Source organism: Choloepus didactylus, chromosome 19 (genome assembly GCF_015220235.1).
Source record: "Choloepus didactylus isolate mChoDid1 chromosome 19, mChoDid1.pri, whole genome shotgun sequence".
NCBI lineage: Eukaryota > Metazoa > Chordata > Mammalia > Pilosa > Megalonychidae > Choloepus > Choloepus didactylus.
In genome coordinates this window covers 35,910,427-35,923,076 of record NC_051325.1, presented here as the reverse complement: position 1 = coordinate 35,923,076, position 12,650 = coordinate 35,910,427, and the positions used below count along the sequence as shown (strand labels likewise).

At 59.9% G+C, this 12,650-nt stretch overlaps 1 protein-coding gene across 5 annotated transcripts in view; it reads left to right on the top strand.

The window, feature by feature from the left end:
* NOL4L (nucleolar protein 4 like) overlaps positions 1 to 12,650 on the top strand; it is a 119,710-nt gene that overhangs the window by 90,995 nt on the left and 16,065 nt on the right. The window lies entirely within an intron of this gene.

Sequence of the window (12,650 nt, the reverse complement as noted above, 5' to 3'; positions counted from 1 at the left end):
CTGTGTTCAACCACGAGGCCCAGGGGGCCCGAGGCCAGAGGCCCCATCCGTCGCCGCCTCGCGTCCGTGGAGGGACACCGTGTGGCGTCTGGGGAGAGGGTCTGGTGGGCGTGTCCACCTCAGGGCTCCCAGTGCCCCTGCTGGTTGTCACCGTCTCCCTGGTTCCAGGGAGAGCACGTTGGCTTCATGCAAGGATAAGTGGATGTTCTCATTGGGACTGGCAGCCTGAGGGGGCGTCAGGCCCGTTTGTTCGCCCTGATGCTCAAGGGCGTTTGAGATGCAGGTTTGGAAGCGATCATGTGATTCAGGTCTGGGAAGGTTGAGAATGTACCTGCCCAGCAGCGGGAACAAATGACTGGGTGAGGTGTGGGTGCCCACATGTGACCCCCATCCCTCAAACCAAAGGCAAGGTCTGGTCTCTGCCCTGGGCCCCCTGGAGTGCAGGGGGCAGGGGGCCTCACCAGGCAGCCCCTCCAGCTTTCTTCTTGGGGCTTTCTTCTTGGGGGTGGGAGAGCTGAGGTCAGGTCAGATCTGAGGCCCCCCGAGGTCCAGCCCAGAGTCCCCCCCGGGTGGCATGGCTGGGCGTTGGCCCCGGTTTGTCACGGTTGTGGGCATGGGGTGGCACTTGTGGTCTTGTGATTTCCAGGGAGGAGGTGATCGGGGGTGGGGGGTGAGCGGGAGCGGGGCCTCGAGAGAACTGGGGTGTACAGCCGGCAATTAGGAGGGGTCGAAGGTCGCAGCCTGGAATGCGGGAGGGAGGTGCAGGGTTGAAAAGGGGTGTAATGTTAACTCTGTGAAACGGGTTAGCCTTAAAGAGTAAATAAGGAGCAGGAGCCTTGCAGTTTGGGTCAAAGTTCGTCTCCATGGCAGAAGCCGGGCGCCTGCCTTCCCAGGCCTGAATCCGGCTTTGTCTGGGAGGAGACCCAGCCTGGAGGCAGCTGGAGGTGGCCCCGGGGAGCCCAGGGAGTGGTTCTGGGAGGAGTGGGGTGCGAGGCTGCTGGGAAAGAAAAGGCTTTTGTGCCTTGGTGCCTCGTGAGGTCAGCGCGACCCCCTCGTGCTGCAGCTCCCAGGCCCGCACCACCCACCAGCGTTCCCACGGGGGCTCTGGGGCTGGGCGGTGCCCAACAGCTCACCTCCTGCCCCATTTGAGCTGGTTGAGAGCCCTGCCTGCAGAGCTCAGCCAGGGGCTGCCAGTTACACCTTCCCAAGAAGGATCCAGAAAATTAAAAAAAAAAAAAACAACGAATAAACTAAAACAGAATGGTGGCACTGAATACAGGTTCACCTTCCCCAAGAAGCTGTGTCGTGTTGTTGGTCGTCACAACCATCTGTGTCAGAGACACTTCCTGGGGCAATTTCGGGATCAGGCAGCAGAAGGTGTGTTCTCTGTGGGGCGCAGGACTCCCTCGAAGTTGGCTGACCACAAGGACGAAGTGGCTCCAGAGGGAACCGCGGGTGCGGGGGCTGAGGCCGGCCGGCCTGCTGACAGCGCCAGGAGCTCCTCGGGGCAGGGCTGGCAGCCAGCCCTGGACACGGGGAAGAGGGCGTTGACTGTTATGCCGTCCATTCAATTATCTGATCAGCGGCTGTGTCTGGAGACAGTGGGCTGACATGCCAGCCAGAGGCCGCCCTGGGCCCAGAACAGGGGCTCGCAGGCCTTGAGGGGGTCCAGCCGGCTGCCCTGGGCCCTGTTGCTCCTTCTGGTGCCTGCGGGATCTGCCCAGAGCAGGGTGTCCCAAAGGCTTTGGGCTAGGCTGGGCACGACCCAGCCTGGAGTCCCCATCCGCCCCCGGCTATGTGCAGCCAGCTCCTCCTCTCTGAAGGTGCTCATGGTGCGGGCATGAGCAGAGATCCGTCTCCCATGAGTGCGTCTATCAGTGGCAGAGAGGCAGGGGCTTCTGGGCGGGGGTGGGGGAGGTCGAGCAGGTGGCTCCGGTGGGCCCTGCCCTGCTGTCCTCCTCTCCTGCTCGTATGCCTTCATCCCCGGCCCCACCGACCCCCTGGGTTGACCTGGTGCGGCCTCTGGCCCTCAGTCCTCCATGCAGGCAGCGAGTTGGGAAGACGGGGGTCCGAGGCCCCCGCTAGTCCCAGGGCTGACCTTGTCGGTCTTGGTCTCTGCTGTATCCCCAGTGGTGTTCTAGGTGCCTGAAGGAATAAATGAACAAACGTTTGTCAAGACCTGTCCCTGAGCATGGCATCCAGCGGGGACACAGGTCCACCCCTTATGGGGACATGCCGGGCTATTTGTTCCTGAGGTCCCTGGGTCTTTTCGCTCAGCCAGAAGGTGTGGGGACACCCGAGGCCCTGCTGATGTGCTGACCACTGGTGCAGCCTGGAACTGCATTTCAGAGAGCCAGGCAGCCAGAACAGACTTAAACCTCTTGCATTTGTTGGGCTCTTCTTCTTTTCCTAATTTTAAAGGCAGATGAAGGCTGGCCTTGGCAGGGTTGGTCCCGTGCCCAAGAGGCTGAGCGCAAGAGCTGAATTCACCAAGAGTGTGTTAGTTGCAGAGACCCAGCTCACTGTGCCCTGATCCTGCTGCCTCCTGCAAGTCTTCCTCTCGCCCCTCCATTGCTCAGGTCCCCTTCCAGGGTCCCTAACATCACAGCAGCCGACCCTTGGCCTGGGCGCACCACTCACGCAGGCCCGGGGTAGGCATTTCTCATTTGAGGTTGTAGCTGCCGCTTGTGAGAGGACCCTGCTCCTGCCCATCTCTGGGGGAGGAAACTGAGGCTCAGGGAGAGGCAGGGCGCTCCTCTCCCCTCTTCCACAGGAGGCTCTTCCTGTGGCTTCTGGACGCCTTCCGCGAGCTGAGCTGGCTCCTGCCGCTGCCCCCTGCCCACCCACGGGCCATGGCCCCTGCAGACCCTTGGCTGTGTCTTGGCTGCAGCTTTGGACTCTCTTTTGGGTCCAAGCAGAGCTCTGTATATGTCCTAGGTGCCTACAAAAAAACCTTCTGGCCCAGGGGCTGCCCTTTGGGGTGGAGAGGGGAAGACTGGGAGAGGCCAGCTGCTGAGGCTTTCTCCAGAGACCCTGTGGTCTGGCGTTGACTTGGGGCTGAACAGCAAGTCAGCCTGTAATTACACCGACATCAGTGAGGTTATCTGTTCAATGTCCTTTTCTTTGCTGGATACTGGAAGTTTCCCGAGGGCCAGCACCCTGGCGCCCAGTGCGGGACCTGGCTCAGAGCAGGCACTGGGGGAACGTTTGTCGAATGAATGGAAAGGGGAAAGAGGAGGGCAGGGGATACATGGCTGTCGGGGGCCTGGCTGCAGCAGGCGAGCACCCACCCCTTCCACGTCCCCTGGCTGTGCTGCACAGCCTCCTGCTCTGCCCCTCCCCAAGCGGGAAGTGTGAGACCTGGCCTCCGGAAGGGATGCCTGGGGGTGGGAAGCGGACATTACTCACCTCCCGAGCGGACAGGAAGCCAGCACCAGTGCAGAGCTGAGAGCCCTGCTCACACCCGTGTCCTGCTGCTTCCTCCTTCCCAAACAGGATGGGGAGTGGGGGGTTTCCCGGCAGGAGCTGTGCGGTGTCCTGGGGCGAGCAGGGGCCTTTCATTTGCCCCTCTTGGATGAGGCAGCCTCTCCTTCCTCGGCCTGTTGCCAGACCCTGACCCCTCTGGACTTCCAGCGGTGCCCCCCTTCCTCCAGGGCCTGCAGACCAGAAAGTTCGGGGCCCCTGCCCGGCTTGCACCCCTCCAGCGCTGCCACCACATTGCAAGGCTGGACAGAGGCAGTGGGGTCCTGCCCTCCACCTTTGGCACGACCAGGGGCTCTTTGTTCAATCTAAACAAGATGAGGCTGCTCCCTGCCTTCCGGGAGAGGGGCAGGCACATGGGGTCCCCGCCAGTCCGAGAGCTTTTTGAGGGCAGGAGCTGTGTTTTTGTAGACATGTCTTATCTGCCCTCCTTACTTCATGAGTAGTATATTCATTGTAGAAGACAGAAAAAATAGAGGAGCAGAAAAATGAAGCAAATTTTAAATGCCAACATTTGGGGCATATTTTTCTCAGCCTATACATATAATCAAAGCTTCATTTTCTTAAAAAAACAAACAAAAAAAAAACCCAAATGGGATCTAGTAGTGCTGCTGCCATCTTTTTTCCCTCGGGCTACCTCATTTACCTTTCCCTGTCACCAAGTGCGGTCCAGTGACGTCTTTAAAGCTTGTGCGGTCCTCCTGGGGGTCGGAGGTCCAGTTCCCGAGCGCCCTGCGTGCCCAGCCCCAAACTGGCGGCCAGTTGGCTCCCACTGTGAGCTCAGACCCTGGTCCCTCCTGCTCTCTGGGGGAGGACATGTGTCTCCGAGGGGGAAGTGACTTGCCCAGACCATTCTGGCCACCCCTGTGGAAGGACACGGAAGTCCCTGTTTTTCATTGTCACGGGCAGCTCTGCGGTGAGTAGGCGCTCAGAAGGGCTGGACGGAGGTGGGTGGACAGAACATGGCCAAGCAAGTCTGGGAGGCTCAGGCCGCATGTCAGGAGGCAGCTGGGAAGGGAGGAGATGCTGAATGCCGGGGTGGGGTGTTCCGGGTCATGTCCTTCCAGAAGTTCCCTCCACCCCAAGCTCCAGCCGGGAGAGACAGGGCAGGGAGGCCACGGCCAGGCTGTCTGATGAGGGTCCTGTCGTGCCGCAGTTCCAGGAGGACAGACAGAGAGGTCCGGCCACCTCTGAAGGCCTGGGGTCTTGACACACCTCCCTGCAGGCGGGTCCCCGCACCCACTCTGCTGGGGGTCTCCCAAGTGGTCCTGGCCTGCCCTCGCCCGGCTGGGTGCCCCTGTCATGTTGCTCACCCTCTCTGAGCCCTGGCTTCCGTCAGTAGTGCGGCCAGGCTGGCGGCCTCAGGAGCCCCGTGTAAGCAGACGGTGGGGGCAGCCGGGCAGCAGGAGTGTGGCTCGCACGCCCAGGCCGTGATTCCTCCAGCGGCACTGCCTTTCCCTGCCTCACCGTCCTTGCGGTGGTGCCTCAGGCCTGTCACCAGCCCTCCCAGGCCTCCGTCACCTCACCAGGCTGCTGGAGGGTTCGATGAGGCCGGGCAGGGCTCAGCATGTGCCTGGCATTGCAGAGGACTTGGCACCTGGTACCTCTGGGAGTGTTTCCTCCCAGGGGGCCAGGCTGATGCGGGGGGCTGTGCTGCAGGCCAGAGGTCAGGGTTCGCGGACCTGGGGCCACCTCGCCCCCCCACCCAATCAGATCCTGGGAACCCCACACCAGCCCCTCTTCTTGCAGTCCCGTCTCCTGGTGTGTTGGGGTCTCTCTCAGCTCCCTCTGCCCACTGAGCTCTTGCCCGTGCTCCTGGCTTCTGCTCTCCACTCCCTGGAATCCTGCTTCTTTGGAAGGTTCCAGGCACTCATCGCTTGTCCTGGTCCCCCCAGAGTTCCTGTCCCGCCCCCCACCCAGAGGTGCCAGGGCCTGTGGAGGGACCCTGAGTTGCCCGACATCCTGGCCAACCCCAGACCCAAGCTCTCCCGCTGGCGGGAGCTGAGTGGGCAGCCGCGGCTTGGTGCTGCTGTCCCGGGGAAGGAGCCCCGGCAGCAGTGTGTCCCTGCGGGCCGTGGGGAGTGTCCCAGGAGACGGGAGCAGGTGGGAGCATTGTGCCTCGGCTGCTGCTGGTGTCCCCCCCCGGGTGGTGCCCTCCACGTGCTGTCCCGGGTCAGAGCAGCCCTGTCCCACCAGGGACCACAGAGCCGATTCCCCGTGGGCAGGACACCCCTGGCCGTTCTCAGTCCGGGTCACCATCACGCAGAGGGAGAACCGCGGCCCCTTCCCGCAGCCTGCCTGGGACAGCCTCTGCGGGGGTCCTGCAGTGAGCCTCTGTATCATTTTCTCTATTGTGGTAAAATATGTGTATTATAAAGTGTTGCCATTTTATCCTGGAGTCTCTCTTGTGCCAGGAAATAACTTGGTGTTGCCAACAGATGTTTATCACTCCTAAAAATGGTTCTCCACTCCAGGTTAGCAAACAAACAAACAAAATTGCCACATTAACCACTTGTGAGTGTATACAATTCAGTGGCCTTGATTATGTTCACAATGTTGTGCTGCCATCACCACTGTCTATTTCCAAAAGTTTTCATCTGTGCCCAAGAAGCAGTAACTTCCCGCCCCCCACCCCTTGTAGCCTCTAATCTTTTTTTCTGTCTCAACAACTTGGATTTTTCTAGATAATTTCATATATGTGGAAACCTGCGGAATTTGTCCTTTTGTGTCTGGCTTCTTTGACTTAGCATCGTGTTTTCGAGGTCCGTCCATGGGGTGGCGTGCACCAGAACTTGGCTCCTTTTCACAGCTGAGCAATATTCTGTGGTGTGAGTCACCACGTTTTACTTGGATTGTCTCTGCCTTTTGGCTGTTGGGAATGGTGGCTGCAGTCGGCGTACAAGTATCTGTCTCAGTGCTTGTGGCGTGCACCTGCAAGTGGAATCGCTGGGTCATATGCTAATTCTAAATTTAACCTTCTGAGGAACAACCAAACTGTTTTCCATAGTGGCTGCACCACTTTACGTCCCCACCAGCAACACATGAGGGTTTCAGTTTCTCCTTGGTCTTCCTTCACCCACCACTTGATGTTTTCTGTTTTGGTTCTGTTCTGTCTTTTCAATGACAGCCATGCTCGTGGGCATGAGGTGGTGTCTCACTTCGCTTTCAGTTTTCATTTCCCTAATGGCTGTTGGTCTTGGACATCTTTTCCTGAGTGTACCTGCCGTTTGTTATCTTCCCTTCCTGCTTTTCCTGAAGGGAGCTTTTAGCCTGAGCCTCCTGTCCCCCTCCCATCCTGTCCGTGCCCCTGCCCCTGCGTCTCCAAGGCCGGGCTAGAACCCAGGTCTGGGCTGAGTCCCTGGCCCAGGTCACACGTCCCCTCCCTCGAGGGCAAGAGCGCTTTGCCCGCATTCAAGGCTCCGAACATCCACAGTGGATGGAGAGGCAGCAGCCTCCTGCCCTCCCCTTCTCCCCAGGATCTCAGAGCTGGGGCTTCGAGCAGCTCCTGGGGTTGGCTGTGGGCCGCCCTGGCCATCCCGGGTCCCAGGAGAGTGTCTCTCACCAGCTGGGCTGCAGGCTGCACACGATGCTGGGCTGTCCTGCTCCCGGCCCGCCGAGGGGTGAGAGGCTGGGAGACAGCACCGAGGGATCCCTTTGTCCCGGGAGCAGGCAGGGCCTGCACAGCCCTGGCCTTGTCCAGGCTGCTGGGGTCTTGGGCACCACAGACCCCCTGAATCCCAACAAGACACGAGGGCAGGATAAACTCCTGGGCCTGAGGAGGTGAGGTGCATCTGCCAAGAAAGGGAGTGGGAGAAGCCCCCCAATCCCCCCACCCCTGGAAGATTAGCTGGGGGCTATTGGCTCCCTGTCCCCCCTGGGCCATTGGGGAGGTCGATACCCCTCCCCTCCCCTTCCCGGACACACGTAGACCCCAAGTCCTTATTGACCCTCTGGGGAGGTCGGCCGTGCTGTCCTGGGGCAGAGGCTGAGGGCGAGGGGGCGTGCAGGAGAGAGGACTGCCCCAAGTCTGTCTCAGGGCAGCTTTCCCAGGAACCAGGAAGTGGCTGTGTCCTCGTTAGCGGCATCGCCCTGACCGAATGACTGGGCTGCACAAACCCAGACCAGCTTCCTGCAGGGCTGGCCAAGGGCCTGCGGGGGGCCCTCGGATGCCACGTGCAGGCACCCAGGTGCCCGCCCCGTGACTCACTTGCACAAGGTGGCCTGCCGCAGCTGTTTGCTTTCAGAACGCATGAAGTGTCTGGGGTGGGGGGTGGGCACCGCTGCCTGGGCTTTGCACACCAACTTAGCTTTTATTTCTTGCTGCCTACCCTCGGCCCTGGGGGTGGGGCCAAGGAGAAGGTCTGGCCTGGGAGGACAGACCAGCGGCCTGTATCCAGCCTGTGCATGCCCTGGCAATGAGTGGCCGTGTGGTTGGTGGAGGGGCTCCAGGAGGGGAGCTGCCCCACAGTAAGCTGGGCCGAGCAAGGCCTAGAGAGGAGACGGCCTCCGAGTCATTGCTCTTCCCAGGAGGCCTGCAAACATGGGCATCAGGCCCGTGTGGACGCTGCCACTCACTGTCATGTGACTGGGTCCCCTGAGCGCTCTCTCGGGCTCCCAGTTCCTTACCGATGTCACCATGAGGAGGCTGCGAAGCCCAGGGCCTAACGCAGCCTTGTTGTCTCTCCAAAGGTGGGTGACACCGCTGCCACTCCGCTTCCAGCTTGGTGCACTGGTGGGTGGCCACCTGCCCCGAGACCTAGACTCTCACCTCCAGCTGGGACACCTCTCTCGGGGCCAGGACCCGAGGGTCCCTACACTGAGAGAAATGATTCCAGCTTTAGGGGCAACTAAAACCTAGGTCTGCACTGTCGAATACTGTAGCCACTGGCCACGTCACTGTGGAGCACTTGTAAAGGGTTTTTGCAAATTGAGGTGTGCTGTACGTGTAAAATACACATTGAGTCTCAAAGACGCAGTGTGAAAAAAGAACGTGAAATATCCTAATTTTATTTTTTATAGTTTGATTACATGTGGAAATGAAAATATTTTGGATGTTTTGGGTTAAATAAAATATATTATTAAAATTCATTTCACCTGTTTTTTTTTTACTCTTTTTAAATGTGGCTACTAGAAAGTGTAAAATTTCACGTGTGGCTCACATTTCATTGGACAGCGCAGTTCTAGACTCCGAGGGCCCCGGGTAAGAAATGGGTCGCATTCTGTCCCAGCGGGAGTGCCCGCTGCGCTCATCTGCGCAGAGACAGTGGGCGCTGTGGAGTCGAGGTGCCAGGGTCACGGGGCAGTGGCCTGGGAGGCAGGAGTGGAAACCGGATGGCCTCACGTGGAGGCCGAGGTGGGGGCCTGGCCAGGCAGTCTGAACTGCGGGCACAGGGCGCAGGGCTGCTTGGGAGGGGCGTGGGGCAGCAGGCAGACCTGGCGGCAGGTGGCGCCGTGGGCCTCAGGCCGTGGGGAAGGGGCCCAGTGTGGCCCCGTCCACCAGCGTGCTGGGCCTGGGATCCCAGGGCCACTGCCTCACCCACCTCCCCAGTGTCCCCCACTTGACCCCCGGGCCCCGCCCACCTTCCAAGAGGACGATCTGGGTAGTCGGCCAGGAGTCTGGGAACTATGCGTCGTGTAAACACGGCCCAGGCCACTGGCCTTTGTCAGCACAGGCGGGGAGCCCGTCCTGGTGAGGTGCACCTCCCCAATTCCGAGCAGAGGCAGCCCAGAGCCGCTGCAGCCAGGGAGGAGGAAGGGCTCGGCGGGGCCCCCGCCCCGGTGTCCACATCCCTCAGCCCCGGCTCATCTCTCGCGTGTGAATTATTGATGCCCCTCCTGTCCCCTGCCTGGTGGCTGCTGTGACCACGTCTTGGAAGGCGGGAGGCGCGGCTGGTCCCAGGCAGGCTGCTGTGCTAGGGTCCCGTCCCGGGGACGGCGTACCTTCCCGCCTTCCCCAGGGGTGCCCGCCGCGAGAGGGGGCCGCTGGCCGAGGCCCCACAGCCGGTGTGGCGATTGGCGGCTTGCACAGAGCCAGGCTTGTGCGGGCTGTGGGGCATGCTGGCGCCCACATAAGGGCATTGTTTGCCGAGGTAAAAGGGGTTTTTGTCTCCTTCTGGAGACGGGACAGAGGGAGGAACAATTTCCCCCATTCATCACTAATTCCCCCATTTGAATAGCAGCACATTGCCCCACGTTCAAATAGATGGCATGGCCGTCTTTCCCTGCCCGTGGGCATTCCGGGCCCAGGTGGTGGGCACCACGTCCTGCCCAGATCAGGGAGTCACCCTTTGTCACCAGGGGAGGCCTGGTGGTTTGGAAATGCTGAGGGGACCTGTGGCCTGCAGTGCACCTTCCTCTCTGTCCCTCGCCCTCTTGGAGGTTGGGGGCAGTCGCGACCGTCGGCCTTGATCTGGGCTCTGGCTGGCTGACCCCATGGGGGTGCCTGCCCTGGGGCCCCCCTGGCACAGCAGCACAGAAGAGGGCATGTGGGGCTCCAGGTCTGGGGTGGGCCCCGCCAGAACACACAGGGGCTGGGCCTGCACCTCTGGAATGCCCTTGGTTGGGCCTGCGGAGCCAGCTGGGGTGTTTCACAGAGTCATAAAGTGTTGGAGCCCAAGAGGGCGTTGGGCAACTCCCTGGGCTGTAGATAAGAGGATCCGAGGAGGCGGCTGTGCCCAAGGTCATGCAGCTGACGAGCCCCGGGGCCCACTCCACCCCCACCGTGCCCCACTGGGGCACTGGTTTGGTTGTGTGTCTTGGTGGCTCTGAAATCACACTTTTGGAGGGTGGTGGGGAAGGAAAGAATTAGGAACGAATGGGAACCCAGCGTGGCCCTGCCTGAGGCCTGTTCTTCTTCCCTCAAATGGTGGTAGGCTCCCCATGGGCCAGAGGAGAGGAGGGCCCTGCAGCCAGCCCCTCCTGGGAGCACCAGCCGCCTCCAGACACCAGGCCAGAGCCAGGCAGGGGCCTGGGAGTGGTAGTGGTTCAGTGAGCAGTGAGCCCAGCTCCCAGCTTGGGTCCCTCGGCCACTCCCACGGGGTGGACCCTGATTACTTGGAGACCGAGCCAGACACATATAATGCAAACCTGCCTTCAACTAGCTCCAGCAATAAGGAAATTATTGGCTTCCATAACATAAAAGTCTAGGGCTTTCTATTGGCCTTCGGCATGGGTGGATCGAGGGGCTTAAACATCGCTGCCAGGGATTTGGCCATGCCCCTCACTAGTCCCTGCAATCCTTGGTGTGGGCCTCCCTCCCGAGTGGGCTCGGCAGCCCCAGGGCACAAAGAGGGTTTCTTTCCCAGTCATTTCAGCAAAAGCCCTGGGATTGGCGTTTGCTGGTCCGGCTTGGATCATGTGCCTGTCAGCCAGTCCCAGTGATGGCCGGTTCTGATTGGCCAGGCCTGAGGCACGTGTCCACCTGGGGAACCCTGGAAGAATCGTGTGGCCTCATCAGAGAAGGTTGTGGTTTCTCGGGAGGCAGTAACGGTTCCCCCCGGGCCCTCCAATACAGCCTGCCAACTACAGGTCTGCAGGGCTGGAGCAGCTCACATGGGGCCGTAAATACAGTAAATAGTATTGTGAAAAGATGATAAATGCGCAGGAAAAAAACAGGTAAAGGGTTCAGAGTGTCAGAGAGGGGATGTGGGGTGCGTCTTTCTGAGAAAGTAGCATTTATGCCAAGCCCTGGAGGTGAGGGAAGGAGCCAAGGAGATGGCTGGGGAAGGAACATAAGGGGGAGAGGGAGCAGCAAATGCAAAGGCCCAGAGCACAGCTGGATGGAGCAGGGAGGGGGTGAGTGTTAGGAGGGCTCAGGAGAGGAAGCTTGGCTTCCACTTGGGAGTCTGATCTTGGTCCCTGTGGCTCCAGCCAAGATCACAACCACCACCTCTGGGGCCAACAGACGCAGCCAGCCCACCCGAGCTGCTCTTCTGCCCCACATGGGGTCTGGAGGCTTTAGGCCTCTCCCCAGGCCTTCTCAACTTTGCTTTTTGGGGCTTTTTTCATGGCCACCTTTTCCAAGCAGCCTTCCCAAACTTCCTCCCCCAAGTCCCATCCCTCAGCCCCCTTCCCTGGGATGCGTTCCACAATCTTGTGGTGCAGGAGCTGGTGAGCTTGCTGCTTCTGGGAGGGTTGTGCTGTGGACAAAGGCCCAGAGGAGCCCGGGTCTCGAGACTCTAGAACCTCAAGGGCAGGGACCACACCTGCCTTCTCAGCGTGACAGCACCCAGCTCAGGGCCAGGCACACAGAAGGTGTCCAGAAAAGGAAGGGCCTGGGGCAGGCGCAGCATCTGCCGGGCCTGTTGTTTTCTCCCTTTTCCCCTCGCTGTGCCCACCTGAGATTTGGCACTGTGCTGGGCTCTCAGGAGCCCCAGAAACCCATGTTCCAGTCCATGGAAGACATGTGTACAGGGCTCAGGCGCTGTATAAAGTAAGAAAGCGTGGGGCGTCAGGAGCTAGCGTGTGTGCACATGAGCTTACTGTCTATGCCAGATACTCTTTACAGCTTATAAATCCTATTTTATTGACATGAGGAAACTGTGGCTCAAGGAGATGAAGTGTCCTCTTCAGAGCTCCACAGCCAGTGTGTAGCCTGCTCCGAAACTCCTCTGCATTTTGCCCAGAACCCATAGCCACCCCACTGGCAAAATGTGGACTCCCCTGCCCCACCCCATGTGGGCAGCCCAGTCAGCAAGTTCCACAGGAGGCAGGTTCTGTGGGAAGCGTAGCCAGGTTGGGGGCTGCCTGCACGTAGCCCCCAGGTAGGCAGCACTGTGGCATGATCAGGGAACACCAGCTTTGGTGGGCTTTCGTCCCTCTGATGTGGGTCCTGTGTGTGCGTGGCTGGCTTTCCCTGCCCCTCGGTGGGGTACGGAGGTGGGAGAGGCTGGGCCCATGGATGAACTGGGTGGCAGCAAATGGAGTGTACAAATTTGTGGCCCACAGGTCTGCTGGTTTTTTTTTTTTTAAATGTAAATTAGACATCAATATTTTAAAATCTGAATATTTATATAATGGTGCAGATTTCCCATTTCTTCTAAAAACTTGGACTATGTGGCTACATGAGGCTGGAGTCCAGACAGGCCTCGGGTCCTGGTGCCTCATGGGTCCCGTCTGCCTGACTCCTTCCCTTACCAGCCTGGGTGCCACCACTTGACCCAGGGACTGCC